A 16,945-nucleotide genomic window follows, 5' to 3' on the forward strand; every position below is an offset into this window, starting at 1 on the left:
ATTGCTTTCCTGATTCGCGTTTCTTTTAAAATTGTTTTTTTCTAGTTTTGGTGTATACCTTATCTATTCTAAGTTTAAAAAAAAAAAAGAGTGTAATAAAAATATTTGTTTTCTTTTTGTAAAACCTCGGGCTTCCTTTGGCCTTGAGGTTTTTTCCCTTGGTAGGACTTTTATTCACCACTGAGTTCCTATGTTGAAACATACAACAGGGTTTAAAAAGTGCTGTAGGTGCCAGAGGCCTTTTTGGATAACCAATCCCCATAATTGGTGTCTTCAGTGTTTGAGCCCTGATCACTGAATTGAATCTTGTATCAAGTGTTCTACCTTGCAAAAGCGCTCTATTAAAGCCCGTTGTATTCAACAGGAGAAGTTGTTTGGCTCCACTATGGACATCAGAAAAACTTCACTGATAGTACCGGCTGGTGATCCTTCAGTACTGGTGCATGCTGCTCAGCAAGAGTCACAGGCCTTGACGGCATTGAGTCTCTTGATGCAGGACAAAAGACGTTGTAATCGTTCTGCTGATCTGCAGGTTGTTTCTCCTTTATGCGATGTGTCCTCTACCAAATCACTCGTACGGAGGCAACCTGCTGCATCAACGGTACCAGCTGTTGAGCCATCAGTACTGGTGCACTCTTTCCAGGAGAAACTCAATAATATGAATAGGGATGGAGGATAATAGACCCTGATCGTTTTTCAGAGGGTTGTGTTTGTGAGGAGCTAGCTAAAATAAAGGTAGACAAAGCAATGGGGCCGGATGGTGTACATCCTAGTGTACTGAAGGAACTTAGGGAAGTTCTGGTAACTCCACCGACTGACTTTTTCAACGAGTCTCTACATAAGAACATAAGAAATGGTTTCGCCGGATCAGACCTTAGGTCCATCCAGCCGGACGACCGGCACTTGCGGAGGCCAAGCCAGGTGTTCCCTGCTGAGAAATCTTGTTTACTCGTATCCCTCAATGTGATTTGCGAGAAGGTGTGCATCCAACTTGCCCTTGAATCCCGGAATGGTGGTCTCCATCACGACCTCCTCCGGGAGAGCGTTCCAAGCGTCCACCACTCGTTGTGTGAAACAGAATTTCCTGATATTTGTCCTGGGCCTGGTGCCCCTCAGTTTCAGTCCATGACCTCTTGTCCGAGTCACATTGGACAATGTGAATAACGATGTTTCTTGCTCTATTTTGTCGAATCCTTTTAGTATTTTAAAAGTCTCTATCATGTCCCCTCGCAGTCTTCTCTTCTCAAGGGTGAACAATCCCGGTTTTCCGAGGCATTCTTTGTAGCTCAAATTCTCGATACCTTTAACTAGCTTCGTGGCACGCCTTTGCACCCTCTCCAGCAGGGTGCAATATATAATAACTCTACATAAATAATACGCTAAAAAGATATAACTAATTATGCTTACATGAAAATTGCATTGAAACTATTGATTATCAACCAATAAAAAATATACAATGAAAATATAATAAATAACCTATGGATTCAATAAGATAGAGAGTATGTGTCACAAAACAACTGAGAATATGTTAAAAATATAAGCCAAAATATAAAACAACAATGAATAAGCGAACATATAAAAAAGAATAAAACTATTTACAGTATTATGAGATAAATGAACACCAGTGTTGATACACATAATAGATGGAAAGAATAATATATGTATGAAAAAACTTAAGAAAGGGGGTATAAAAAACCTGTATTGTATAAAACACATATAAACTTGTTCAATAAAACAATAAAGGGACATACATGATTAGTTATATCTTTTTAGTGTATTATTTATGTAGAATTATTATATATTTGGTTAATTTATATTTTGTATAAAGCCTTTTATGTTTTTTATAATCTGTGCAGATATGGATAGGTCTTTATTTTTAACCATGCTGGTCTTTATACGTGTTCGTTGTTTGGTATTCTTTGCTGTTCTTTTACAATATATTTTACACATAACATTTTCTATATAATATCATTCATATTTTTAACATTTGTTGTTTTTGTTTTTATACATGATTATGTTTATTTAATAATTATTATCTATGTATATAATTTATAGACTCCTGATGCAGGCCGGGTGGCCGAAACATGATCATAAGAACATAAGAAGTTGCCTCCACTGGGTCAGACCGAGGTCCATCTCGCCCAGCGGTCCGCTCCCGCGGCGGCCCATCAGGTCTGCGACCTGTGAAGTGGTTTCTGACCACTTTTATAACCTACCTCAAGTTCTATCTGTACCCCTCTATCCCTTTATCCTCCAGGAACCTATCCAAACCCTTCTTGAACCCCTGTACAGAGTTCTGGCCTATCACTTCCTCCGGAAGCGCGTTCCATGTGTCTACCACCCTCTGCGTAAAAAAGAATTTTCTAGCATTTGTTCTAAACCTGTCCCCTTTCAATTTCTCCGAGTGACCCCTAGTGCTTGTGGCTCCCCTCAGTTTGAAGAATCTGTCCTTATTTACTCTCTCTATGCCCTTAAGGATTTTGAAGGTTTCTATCATGTCCCCTCTAAGTCTCCTCTTCTCCAGGGAGAACAGGCCCAGCATTTTTAACCTGTCAGCGTATGGAAAATTTTCCATACCTTTTATCAGCTTAGTCGCCCTCCTCTGCACTCCCTCGAGTACTGCCATGTCCTTCTTGAGGTACGGCGACCAGTATTGAACACAGTACTCCAGGTGCGGGCGCACCATTGCGCGATACAGCGGCATGATGACTTCCTTCGTCCGGGTTGTGATACCCTTTTTGATGATGCCCAGCATTCTGTTTGCTTTCTTTGAGGCTGTCGCACATTGCGCCGATGGTTTCAGTGATGAGTCGACCATCACCCCCAAGTCCCTTTCCAGGTTACTCACCCCTAGCAGTGTTCCCCCCATTTTGTAGTTGAACATCGGGTTCTTTTTCCCTACATGCATGACCTTGCATTTCTCTACGTTAAAACTCATTTGCCACTTTTTTGCCCAGTCTTCCAGTCTCGTTAGGTCCCTTTGTAGGTCTTCACAGTCTTCCGTGTTTCTACCCTGCTGCAGAGTTTGGTGTCATCAGCAAATTTGATAACCTCACATTTTGTCCCCGTTTCCAGATCGTTAATAAATATATTGAATAGTAGAGGTCCCAGCACTGACCCCTGCGGAACTCCGCTCGTGACCCACTGCCAATCTGAGTATTGGCCCTTGACTCCAACCCTCTGTTTCCTGCCCGCTAGCCAGTGTTTGATCCATCGGTAGATATCCCCTTGCACCCCATGGTTCCACAGTTTTTTAAGTAGCCGTTCGTGTGGTACCTTGTCGAAGGCTTTTTGGAAGTCAAGGTAAATGATGTCTATGGATTCACCCTTATCCATCTGACTGTTTATTCCCTCAAAGAAGTACAGCAAGTTCGTGAGGCATGACCTTCCCTTGCAGAAGCCATGCTGGCTCGCCTTCAGTTGTCCATTGTTTTCTATGTGTTCGCAGATTGTGTCCTTTACCATTGCTTCCATCATCTTTCCAGGAACCGAGGTCAAGCTCACAGGCCTATAGTTTCCCGGGTCACCCCTTGATCCCTTCTTAAAGATGGGCGTGTAATACGCATTGAAATATTTGATATTGCGTAAAATCAAAATTTAATAAACTTGAAACTTGAAACTTGATTTGCTATTTTCCAGTCTTCTGGGATCTCCCCAGTTTTTAGGGAGAGGTTACATATTTGGCGAAGTGTCTCTGCTATTTCGTTTCTCAGTTCTTTTAGTACCCTTGGGTGGATGCCGTCCGGGCCTGGTGATTTGTCGCTCTTTAGTCTGTCTATCTGTCTGAGGACATCCTCTTTGCTTACCTCTAGTTGTACCAGCCTTTCGTCGTGTTCTCCGTTTATAATCACCTCGGGTTCTGGGATATTGGATGTGTCCTCTCTGGTGAAGACTGACGAGAAGAATTTGTTTAACCTTTCAGCTATCTCTTTTTCCTCCTTTATCGCTCCTTTCCTGTCTCCGTCGTCCAGTGGTCCCACTTCCTCTCTGGCTGGTTGTTTCCCTTTCACATACCTGAAGAAGGGTTTGAAGTTTCTTGCTTCTCCTGCCAGTCTTTCCTCATATTCTCTCTTTGCCTTCCTGACCTCTCGATGACATTCTTTCTGGTGTCTTTTGTGCTCTTCCTGGTTTTCCTTTGTTGGATCCTTTTTCCATTTCTTGAAGGATGATTTCTTGTCGCTTATCGCCTTTTTAACTGCAGATGTTATCCATGCTGGGTTTCTAGTTCGATTTTTTTTTTTGCACCCTTTCCTAAACCTTGGGACGCACAGGTCTTGTGCCTCGAGCACTGTGCCTTTAAGCAGTGTCCAGGCTTCCTTTACGGTCTTCACCTTCCCTGAGTTGCTGCTGAGCTTTTTTCCTACCATTTTCCTCATGTCCTTGTAGTTTCCCTTTCTGAAGTTGAGTGCTGTCGTTTTGGTTCTTTTCACCTTTGATGTTCCCATGTTTAATTTGTACTGGATCATGTTGTGATCACTGTTCCCTAATGGTGCTATTACCACCACTTCCTTTGCGGGTCCTTCTAGCCCGTTGAGGATTAGGTCTAGAGTGGCATCCCCTCGCGTTGGTTCCGTGACCAGCTGCTCCATGAAACAGTCCCTTATCGCCTCTAGGAATTTAGTTTCTCTCGTGCAATTTGAGTGCCCAATGTCCCAGTCTATTCCCGGATAGTTGAAATCCCCCATAACCACCACCCTTCCACTTTTGCACTCCTGCCTCAGTTCGGCCTCCAGTTCCAGGTCGTTTGCTTCTGACTGTCCTGGTGGGCGATAGTACAATCTCAATTTGATGTCAGCTCCTTCCCCTCCTGTCAGCTTAACCCATAGTGACTCCAGACTGTCTGCCCTTATTGTTGTTTCTGTTCTGGATGAAGGAATGGAGTCCTTTATATACAGTGCTATTCCTCCCCCCTTTTTGTGTGTTCTGTCCTTCCTGTAGAGTTTATACCCTGGAAGGGCCACATCCCATTTGTTGTCCTCTGTCCACCATGTCTCTGTGATTCCTATTATGTCTATGTCCTTATTTCCGGCTATAACTTCTAGCTCCCCCATTTTAGTCCTTAGGCTCCTAGCATTTGTATATAGGCAATTTAAGTCCCAGTTTGTTACCTTTTCTTTTGGATCTACTCTTGATTTGTTGCTCCTGCTGGTCTCCTCACGTGTTGCCTCCTGTGGTGTGTCTATCCCGTCCTTTGCCCGCTTTTTTGTTCTTTGATAGCCCTCTGGGTCCTGCTGTTTCCTCCCTGTCTTGCTCTTTATTTCTAGTTGCCTCTCGGATCCCTGTGCTGCATTTTTGGGTTTATGTCCATAAAGTGTCCATTTTGTCTCTAGTCCACTATCGCTATTTCCTGTTTCAGCATCCTTGCTTGATACTGTGGTCCGATGTGTCGAGGTCAGATCGACTATCGGCTTTCCCCTTGTTATCAGTTTAAATTAATGTCTATGCAGGTCTGGATGTTACGTGCCAGCATCCTCGTCCCAGCCGTGCTCAAATGCAGTCCGTCTCTCCTGTAGAGCTTGTTTTTCCCCAGGAAGGTTGACCAGTTCCGTACAAAGAGGAAACCCTCCTCGTCACACCATCGCCTCAGCCATCCATTTGTTGCTTGCAGCTCGGTCTGCCTCTTCGCATCTGCTCTTGGTACTGGCAGGATCTCTGAAAAGGCTATCTTCCCTGTTCTCAGCTTCAGCTTCCTCCCCAGGATCTTAAACTGCTCGGTCAGTGTAGTCATGTTGAAATTCCTTCTGCTGACGTCATTTGTTCCGACGTGGATTATCACTGCTGTGTCCTCTGTCTCAGCTCCCTCCATGATACTCTCGATTCTGTCGGAGATGTCCTTTGTCCTCGCCCCTGGGAGACATGTCACTAGGCGATCCGCTCTGCCTCCTGCTATCATGTTGAGTCATTGAGTTACTTTGGATGAATGAGTTATTTTGGATGAATAAAGACATTTGGATTTATCAGATGAGTTGAAAGACACTTTTTGTGCACCATTCTGATTGGACATTTCCACTTTTGCTCTTGCTTGTTTGATTTTTGTGGATTTGTTTCCCCTGTTTTAGTGTTTCTTGTTTTTCTTACCCAGGTGCATCACTTTGCATTTTTCTATGTTAAACTTCATCTGCCACTTTTCTGCCCATTTCTCTAGCTGGATCAAATCTCTCTGAAGTTCTTCTCTGTCCTTTTGTGACCCAACTACCCGACATAGTTTTGTGTCGTCTGCAAACTTGATTAAATTACTTGTTGTTTCATCTTCTAGGTCGTTTATGAAGATATTGAACAAGATGGGCCCAAGAACCGAACCTTGGGATACACCGCTCGTCACCTTTTCCCAGTCCGAGAACTTCCCATTTATGCCCACCCTCTGCAATCTGTTTTCCAGCCATTTGCCTATGCATCTTAGTATATCTCTTTCTATTCCATGGCTTTGTAGTTTCTTCAGAAGCCTTGCATGTGGAACCTTGTCGAACGCTTTCTGGAAGTCCAAGTATATTATATCCACCGGTTCACCACTATCGATTTGTTTGTTCACCTCCTCAAAAAATTGAAGTAAATTTGTCAAACATGACTTCCCTTTCCTGAAGCTGTGTTGGCTAGCTCTCATCAGGTCGTGAATTTCCAGATGTTGCACTATGCTATCCTTTATTAGTGCTTCAACCATCTTCCCAGGAACCGACGTAAGACTCACAGGTCTATAGTTGCCCGGTTCTCCTCTCGATCCTTTTTTGAAGATTGGGATGACATTCCCTAAGTGGTGAATCTGAGATCTTTTCTTTCACATAGGTATTTCTAGTACTATCAACCTGTTGTAGTAACTTACATAAGAACATAAGAAAGGCCATCTCCGGAACAGACCTTAGGTCCATCAAGTCCGGCGATCCGCACACACGGAGGCCCCGCCCAGGTGTACCCTCGCATAGTTTTAGTCCTCATATCACTCTAAGCTTCTCGTAAGGAGATGTATGTCTAGCTTACCCTTACCTATGTCACTTTATGCCACTCAAGGAGATGCACATCTAACTTACCCTTAAATCCTAGAACGGTGGATTCCGCAATTATCTCTTCTGGGAGAGCATTCCAGGTGTCCACCACTCGTTGCGTGAAGCAGAACTTCCTGATATTTGTCCTGAACTTGTCCCCCCTTAGCTTCAGTCCATGTCCTCTTGTCCGTGTCACATTAGACATTGTAAATAATTTTTTTTCCTGCTCTATTTTGTCGATTCCTTTCAGTATTTTGAAAGTCTCAATCATATCCCCTCGCAATCTCCTCTTCTTGAGGGAGAACAATCCCAGTCTCTTGAGTCGTTCCTCGTATTACAAGTTCTCCATGCCCTTTATTAGCTTTGTTGCTCATCTCTGCACCCTCTCGAGTATTTTTATGTCCTTCTTTAGGTATGGAGACCAATGTTTGACGCAGTACTCCAAGTGTGGTCTGACCATTGCTTTATAAAGCGGTATTATTACTTTTTCCGATCTACTTGTGATTCCTTTCTTTATCATGCCTAGCATTCTGTTAGCGTTCTTCGCTGCTGCCGCGCCTTGTGCCAACGGCTTCAGGGTCCTATCGATTAATACACCCAGGTCCTTTTCCTGTTCGTTTCTTCCCAGAGTCGCACCTGACATACTATACTTGTGCTCCTTATTTTTTCTGCCTAAGTGCATCACTTTGCATTTTTCCACATTAAACTTCATCTGCCATTTGTCTGCCCATTTCTCCAATCGGCTCAAGTCGCTCTGGAGTTCCTCACTGTCCTTCTGCGAGTTGATTGCCCAGCATAGCTTTGTGTCATCTGCAAACTTGATGATCTCACTAGATGTTCCATCTTCTAGGTCGTTGATAAAAATATTAAATAAGATGGGCCCAAGTACCGAGCCCTGGGGCACACCGCTAGTCACATTCTCCTAGTCTGAGAACTTCCCATTTATGCCCACTCTCTGCCTTCTGTTTTCCAGCCATTTGCCTATCCATCTTAGTATGTCTCCTTCTATTCCATGGCCTTGCACTTTCCTGAGGAGTCTTGCATGTGGAACCTTGTCGAACGCTTTCTGAAAATCCAAGTATATAATATCCACTGGTTCTCTTGTTTGAATATAGTTGATATACATCTTTCACTATCCTGTTTGTATTTAGATTTTAGCAAAGCCTTTGACAGTGTTCCACACAGATGTGAATAAATAAACTCAGTGTCCTCGGGATGGGTCTCAAAGTGATGGGCTGGGTCAAGAACTGGTTGAGCAGAAGGTGACAGAGGGTAGTGATCAATGGAGATCGCTCTGAGGAAAGGGATGTTACCAGTGGTGTGCCTCAAGGTTCTGTTCTTGGGCCTGTTCTTTTTAACATTTTTATAAATGACATTGCTGAAGGGTTGTCGGGTGAGATTTGCCTCTTTGCAGATGATACCAAAATCTACAATATAATAGACACGATGGATGGTGTGAATAACATGAAGAAAGACCTGGTGAAGCTTGAAGAATGGTCTGAAATTTGGCAGCTAAAATTTAATGCTAAGAATTCAAGGGCTGCATTGCTAAGAATGCAAGGGCTGCAAAAACCCAAGATTAAGGAGTAAAGAGCTTATGTGCACGACAGAAGAGCGGGACTTGGGTGTGATTGTATGTGATGATCTTAACGTGGCCAAATAGGTTGAAAAAGTGACGGCGAAAGCTAGGAGGATGCTAGGTTGCATAGGGAGAGGTATGGATAGTAGGAAAAAGGAGGTATTGATGCCTCTGTATAAGACTGGTGAGACCTCATTTAGAATATTGTTTACAATTCTGGAGGCTGCACCTTCAAAAAGATATAAAAAGGATGGAGTCGGTCCAGAGGAAGGCTACTAAAATGGTATGTGGTCTTCTTCATAATGCGTATGGGGACAGACTTAAAGATCTCAATCTGTATACTTTGGAGGAAAGGCGGGAGAGGGGGGATATGATAGAGATGTTTAAATATCTTTGTAATGTAAATGTGCATGAGTCAGCTTCAGCAAGGGAAGATTTTGCTTGATGAATTTGCTGCACTTTTTCGAAGGAGTAAACAGGCAGACAAGGGTGACCCAGTCGACATTGTATATCTGGATTTTCAGAAGGCGGTCGACAAGGTCCTGCATGAACGACTACTTTGAATAATTGCAAGCCATGGAATCAAGGGTGAAATATTCATGTGGATAAAAACTGGTTGGCGGATAGGAAACAGAGAGTGGGGGTAAATGGACAATACTCAGACTGGAAAAGCGTCATGAGTTGAGTGCCGCAGGATTCGGTTCTTGGACCTGTGCTCTTCAACATATTTATAAACAACCTGGAAATTGGTACGATGAGCGAGGTGATTAAATTTACGGATGATACGAAGCTATTCAGAGTATTGAAGATGTTGAAGGATTGTGAAGATCTGCAACAGGACATAAACGCCTTCGAGAAATGGGCTGCAACATGGCAAATGAGGTTTAATGTGGATAAGTGTAAGGTGATGCATGTTGGTAACAAAAATCTTATACACGAATACAGGATGTCTGGTGTGGTACTCGGAGAGACCCCCTAGGAAAGAGACTTGGGTATACTGGTCAACAAGTCGATGAAGCCGTCCGCAGAATGTGTGGCGGTGGCGAAAAGGGCGAACAGAATGCTAGGAATGATTAAGAAGGGGATCATGAACAGATTGGAGAAGTTATCATTCCACTGTACCGGGCCAAGGTACGCCCCCACCTGGATACTGGGTCCAGCACTGGTCGACGTACATGAAGAAGGACACTGTACTACTCGAAAGGGTCCAGAGAAGAGCGACTAAAATGGTTAAGGGGCTGGAGAAGTTGTCATACTGCGAGAGGTTAGAGAAATTAGACCTTTTCTCCCTTGAAAAGAGGGGATATGATTGAAACATTCAAGATACTGAAGGCAATAGACTTAGTAGATAAAAGACAGGTTGTTCACCCTCTCCAAGGTAGGGAGAACGAGAGGGCACTCTCTAAAGTTAAAAGGGGATAGATTCCGTACAAAACGTAAGGAAGTTCTTCACCCAGAGAGTGGTGGAAAACTGGAATGCTCTTCCGGAGGCTGTTATAGGGGAAAACATCCTCCAGGGATTCAAGACAAAGTTACACAAGTTCCTGCTGAACCGAAATGTACACATGTAGGGCTGGTCTCAGTTAGGGCACTGGTCTTTGACCTAGGGGCTGCCGCGAGAGCAGACTGCTGGGCACGATGGACCACTGGTCTGACCCAGTAGCGGCAATTCTTATGTTCATATTTTGAAAGGAAACTGCAATGAGAGGGCATATGATGAAGTTAAGAGGCTCTGGAGTAATCTGAGAAAATACTTTTTTACAGAACGGGTGGAAGATGCATGGAACAGTCTTCTGGAAGAGGTGGTGGAGACAGAGATTATGTCTGAATTCAAGAGGGCCTGGGATAGGGACTTGGAGAGAGAAAGAGACAATGGTTACTGCGGGTGGGCAGACTAGATGGGCCATTTGGCCTTTATCTGCCATCATGTTTCTATGTTTCTATATTTTGATTCTAAAAGGCCTGGAGATTTGGGGGTGGCTGTAGGGGAGGAGGAGGCTACTACATCCTTTTTTGGATTTTTTTTTTCCTTTTGCTCCAGGAAGCAATAGGCAATAAGAAAAATTCATTCAGGAAATGGAAAAAGGACAAAACTGAGGGGAACTGGAAAGAGCACAGGAAGTATCCAAAAGAATGTCACCGAGTGGTTTGAAAAGCCAAAAGAGAGTATGAAGAGAGGCTAGCCAGGGAAGCACAAAATTTCAAACCGTTCTTTAGATATGTTAAAGGGAAGCAACCGGCTAGGGAGGTGGTGGGACCACTGGACGACAGAGACAGGAAGGGAGTGGTGAAGGAGGAGAAAGAAGTGGCAGAAAGACTTAACATGTTCTTTTCGTCTGTATTCACAAACGAAGACACATCCAACATACCAGAACCTGAGCAATTCTTCAATGGAAATCAAGCAGAAAAATTAACATCCATGGAAATGAGACTTGAAGATGTACGCAGGCAGATAGAAAAACTAAAAACTGACAAATCCCCGGGTCCGGACGGAATCCATCCAAGGGTTCTGAAAAATTAAAGGAGGAGATAGCGGAATTACTGCAGCAAATTTGCAATCTATCCCTGAAAACAGGCATGATCCCGGAGGACTGGAAGATAGCCAACGTTACGCCCATCTTTAAAAAGGGATCAAGAGGTGACCCCGGAAACTACAGACCGGTGAGCCTGACCTTGGTTCCGGGGAAAATGGCGGAAGCACTGATAAAAGAAAACATCAATGAACATTTTGAAAGAAACGAACTTCTGATAACCAGCCAACATGGTTTCTGCAAAGGAAGATCGTGCCTAAAGAACTTATTGCCTCCGAGGGTCGCGGGGTTCCTGCAGGGCTGGATGTACTAAGTCGCGCGGCTTTTCTCCCTACCTGCTCTGCTTGCAGCACTGAGCCGAACTGTGCTGCTCCCGGGGCGAGAGAGAAGGAGGGGGGAGAAGGACGCTGAAAGCACTGGGGAAGACAAAGGGGTGGAGAAGGACGCTGAAAGGCCATGGGGAAGACGGGGGGGAGGAAGGACACTGAAAGCATTTGTGGAAGACAGAAGGGGGAGAAGGACGCTGACAGGACATGGGGAAGAGGGGGGGGGAAGGACACAAAGCATTTGTGGAAGACAAGGGGGAGAAGGACGCTGACAGGACATGGGGGAGACGGGGGGGGGAGAAGGACGCTGAAAGCACATGGGGAAGACAAAGGGGTGGAGAAGGACGCTGAAAGGCCATGGAGAAGACGGGGGGTGGTGGAGAAGGACGCTGAAAGGCCATGGGGAAGACAGAGAGGGAGAAGGACGCTGAAAGGACATGGGGAAGACAGACTTCTTTGAAGGAATTAACAAACGGATGGACAGAGGAGACCCCATAGACATTGTATATCTAGATTTTCAAATAGCCTTTGACAAGGTGCCCCATGAAAGCCTACTCTGGAAACTGAAGAACTGGGATGGAAGGAGACGTACATAGATGGATCAGAAACTGGTTGGCGGGTAGTAAACAGAGGGTAGGAGTGAAGGGCCACTACTCGGACTGGAGGAGGGTCACGAGTGGGATCCCGCAGGGCTCGGTGCTAGGGCCGCTGCTATTTAATATATTCATAAATGATCTAGGAACAGGGAAGAAGTGCGAAATAATAAAATTTGTAGACACCAAACTATTTAGTGGAGCTCGGACTAAAGAGGACTGTGAAGAATTGCAAATGAACTTGAACATAGTAGGGGAATGGGCGACGAGATGGCAGATGAAGTTCAATGTTGAGAAATGTAAAGTATTACATGTGGGAAACAGAAATCTGAGGTACAACTATACGATGGGAGGGATGTTATTAAATGAGAGTGGCAGTGTGACAAGGCAGTGGCTGCTGCCAGAAGGATGCTGGGCTGTATAAAGAGAGGCGTAGTCAGTAGAAGGAAGAAGGTGTTGATGCCCCTGTACAGGTCATTGGTAAGGCCCCACTTGGAGTATTGTGTTCAATTTTGGAGACCATATCTGGCGAAGGACGTAAGAAGACTTGAGGCGGTCCAGAGAAGGGCGACGAAAATGATAGGAGGCTTGCGCCAGAAGACGTATGAGGAGAGACTGGAAGCCCTGAATATGTATACCCTAGAGGAAAGGAGAGACAGGGGAGATATGATTCAGACGTTCAAATACTTGAAGGGTATTAACGTAGAACAAAATATTTTTCAGAGAAAGAAAAATGGTAAAACCAGAGGACATAATTTGAGGTTGAGGGGTGGTAGATTCAGGGGCAATGTTAGGAAATTCTACTTTACGGAGAGGATGGTGGATGCCTGGAATGCGCTCCCGAGAGAGGTGGTGGAGAGTAAAACTGTGACTGAGTTCAAAGAAGCGTGGGATGAACACAAAGGATCTAGAATCAGAAAATAAGATTAAATATTGAACTAAGGCCAGTACTGGGCAGACTTGCACGGTCTGTGTCTGTATATGGCCGTTTGGTGGAGGATGGGCTGGGGAGGGCTTCAATGGCTGGGAGGGTGTAGATGGGCTAGAATAAGTCTTAACAGAGATTTCGGCAGTTGGAACCCAAGCACAGTACAGGGTAAAGCTTTGGATTCTTGCCCAGAAATAGCTAAGAAGAAAAAATAAAAAATTTAAATTGAATCAGGTTGGGCAGACTGGATGGACCATTCGGGTCTTTATCTGCTATCATCTACTATGTTACTATGTTACCCAAGAAAGGGACTTGGGGGACATGACAATGAAGCCGACGGCACAGTGCACAGCGGCCGCTAAGAAGGCAGACAAGTTTATCAAGTTTATTATAACATTTGATTAATCGCTTATTCTGAATTCTAAGTGATGTACAAAGTGATAAAATTACAAAATATAGGAAGACAAACATAAAAGAGATGTACTATAACTACTAATACATTGTAGTAAATAAAATTACAAACATAAACGACAAGTTTCATAACTACTAATCTATATATATAAAATCGGAGGTATGTGTGTGTGTATGTGTGTATGTGCCGTGATCATGCAAAAACGGCTTGACCGATTTGAACGAAACTTGGTATGCAGATCCCTCACTACCTGGGGTGATATGTTCTGGGGGTCTCGCGGCCCACCTGCACACATGGGCGGAGCTACAAACAGAAAATCTGATTTTACCCATTCAAGTCAATGGGAAAAATGTAAAAAGCTGTGGGACCGATTTGACCGAAACTTGGTATGCAGATCCCTCACTACCTGGGGTGATATGTTCTGGGGGTCTCGCGGCCCACCTGCACACGTGGGCGGAGCTACAAACAGAAAATCAGATTTCACCCATTCATGTCAATGGAAAAAAAGTAAAACGCTGCCATTCTCACAGTAATTCCAACTACCTGGGGTGATATGTTCTGGGGGTCTCGCGGCCCACCTGCACACGTGGGCGGAGCTACAAACAGAATATCAGATTTCACCCATTCATGTCAATGGAAAAAAAGTAAAACGCTGCCATTCTCACAGTAATTCCAACTACCTGGGGTGATATGTTCTGGGGGTCTCGCGGCCCACCTGCACACATGGGCGGAGCTACAAACAGAAAATCATATTTCACCCATTCATGTCAATGGAAAAAATGTAAAAAGCTGCCATTCTCACAGTAATTCCAACTACCTGGGGTGATATGTCCTGGGGGTCTCGCGGCCCACCTGCACACGTGGGCGGAGCTACAAACAGAACATCAGATTTCACCCATTCATGTCAATGGAAAAAATGTAAACAGCTGCCATTCTCACAGTAAATCTAAAACGGCTTGACCGATTTGAACGAAACTTGGTATGCAGATCCCTCACTAACTGGGGTGATATGTTCTGGGGGTCTCTTCACCCAAGAATTTATATGTTCTTGCTCCTGGAGGTGAAACTAAAAATGTTGTTTATAATCAATTTTTGTGTTAGTTGTATTGTATTCATTTTGTCAAATATTTCACATTATAATTTGAATATTGTACTTTTTATAAAGCTGTAAAAAAATAATTTTATTCACCACTATAAAGTATCTTTATTTGAATCCATTTACAGTGTTATTGCTATAATTAAATACCCGTGCAACGCCGGGGCATCAGCTAGTACATAATAATAAATTAAATTACACGTACTAGGCATAGTCAAGAAGGGTATTACAACCAGAATGAAAGACGTTATTCTGCCATTGTATTGGGCGATGGTGCGTCCCCATCTGGAGTACTGCGTCCAATATTGGTTGCCGTACCTTAAGAAGGACATGGCGTTACTTGAGAGGGTTCAGAGGAGAGCGACGTGTCTGATAAAGGGGATGGAAAATCTTTCATACGCTGAGAGATTGGAGAAACTGGGTCTCTTTTCCCTGGAGAAGAGGAGACTTAGAGGGGATATGATAGAGACTTATAAGATCATGAAGGGCATAGAGAGAGTAGAGAGGGACAGATTCTTCACACTTTCAAAAAATAAAAGAACAAGAGGGCATTCAGAAAAGTTGAAAGGGGACAGATTCAGAACGAATGCTAGGAAGTTCTTCTTTACCCAACGTGTGGTGGACACCTGGAATGCGCTTCCAGAGAGCGTAATAGGGCAGAGTACGGTACTGGGGTTCAAGAAAGGATTGGACAATTTTCTGCTGGAAAAGGGGATAGAGGGGTATAGATAGAGGATTACTGCACAGGTCCTGGACCTTGTTGGGCCGCCGCGTGAGCGGACTGCTGGGCACGATGGACCTCAGGTCTGACCCAGCAGAGGCATTGCTTATGTTCTCATTTCAGCCATAGTCTCTGGACTGACATTTTCTTCTTTATAGTCTACAATTAGACGTTTCTGCATTCTGAAATCAGTATGCACATTCCAGACTTTTCCCTACAGGGCTTTCCATACTGGTTTCTAACATTTTTGTTTTTGACACACAGATAATTTCTGTGCTCGGATGCACATTATCTCAACTTCTCCTTGTTTGCTGAGTCGCTCAAGTTGCACAATACTCTATACCTCAACAGGAGAGTTTAGTTCTCTGAAATTACTCAACATTTATTCTTTTTCTCTCCTTCCGACAATATTCTCTTCATCATCTAGCAATAGCTACCTCTGTTCTGGATAGATCGGACCAGTCCCTCTGTGCGTTTCCTCTAATTCCTCTCATTATCAATTTGCTAATTCAGCTTCAACAGAAATCGGCATCCATGCTTCTTGGTCCCTGGATGGACCAGACAGCCATGGTTCTTCTTTCTGTTTTAGCCATGGCAAAGATCTCTCTCTCAAAAGTCGAAGGTCTGATTTACATCTTGATGCCTTTTGGGGTGGCCTCAGCAAACGCTGCTCTTTTCTCATCTTTTAGCTGTGTCCAGACAACCTTCTATACAGCACTGCTGTAAGAAGTGGTAGAGATAGTTCATTCTCTGTTCTAGGCTCTTTATCTTTTCTTATTCAGCCTTATCCTACCCCTCTCCCACTCAACTCTTTTCCTCACTTTAGTCAGGGTTTGCCCTAGGGTTTTGAGTATTTCCCATGTTCAGGTCAACAACCAGCTTATCCTCTGGTTTCCAGCTTTGCAAATAGGTCTTATCGACCTCCACTGGTCTCCAGTGGGTTGGGATCTTCAACTTCTCACCAAACGGTTGGACCTGATTGTAAAAACATAAGAACATAAGCAATGTCTCCGCTAGGTCAGACCTGAGGTCCATCGCGCCCAGCAGCCCACTCATGCAGCGGCCCAACAGGTCCAGGACCTGTGCAGTAATCCTCTATCGAGTCAACACTCGGTTTGCGAGTCAAAAGTTTGCTGAGTGTTTTGCTCGTCTCGCAAAACACTCGCAAACAGGGTTACTCGCAAACCGAGGTTTGACTGTATATGCAGTTAGGGAAGCAGTTGACAAGCTTGGGCTTTGAGGGGAAGGGTAACTGGTGAAGAAGGGAGGATGGGGGAGTCATACTGAGGGGAATCTAGGTTGGAGTTATGACATCTGTATAAATTTTTTGAATAGATGGGTTTTGATTTCTTTGCGAAAAGATTTGAAATCGCTTGTTGTTATCAGCAGGTTGGAGATGGCATGGTCCAATTTCGCTGCTTGCGTCGCTAGCAGACTGTCAAACATCTTCTTACACTGGGTGCCTTTGAGTGGGGGGTAGGTAAATGGAGTCTTAGATCTTTGTCTAGCAGCGAGATTTTGCTTTAGGCGGTTGTTTAGGTAATTGGGGGCTGAGCCATTTATTGCTTTGAATAATAGACAGTATAATTTGAATTGGATTCGCACTTGTATTGGTAACCAGTGTGAGTCTAGGTAGGCAGTGGTGACGTCAAATTTTCTTAGCGAGTAGATCAGTCTGAGTGCAGTGTTTAGGATTGTCTGTAATTGTTTTATCATTGTTGCAAGGCAGGTAGAGGATGTTGCAGTAGTCCAGTAGACCTAGTACTAGGGATTGGACTACGA

General features: G+C 44.1%; 1 protein-coding gene across 1 annotated transcript in view; it reads right to left on the reverse strand.

Annotated features, from left to right (window-relative positions):
* The window catches only part of MPL (MPL proto-oncogene, thrombopoietin receptor), a 135,253-nt gene that overhangs the window by 90,813 nt on the left and 27,495 nt on the right, over positions 1–16,945 (reverse strand). The gene's annotated exons all lie outside the window — the stretch shown is intronic.

This window comes from Geotrypetes seraphini, chromosome 12 (assembly GCF_902459505.1).
Source record: "Geotrypetes seraphini chromosome 12, aGeoSer1.1, whole genome shotgun sequence".
In the NCBI taxonomy this organism is placed as follows: Eukaryota; Metazoa; Chordata; class Amphibia; order Gymnophiona; family Dermophiidae; genus Geotrypetes; species Geotrypetes seraphini.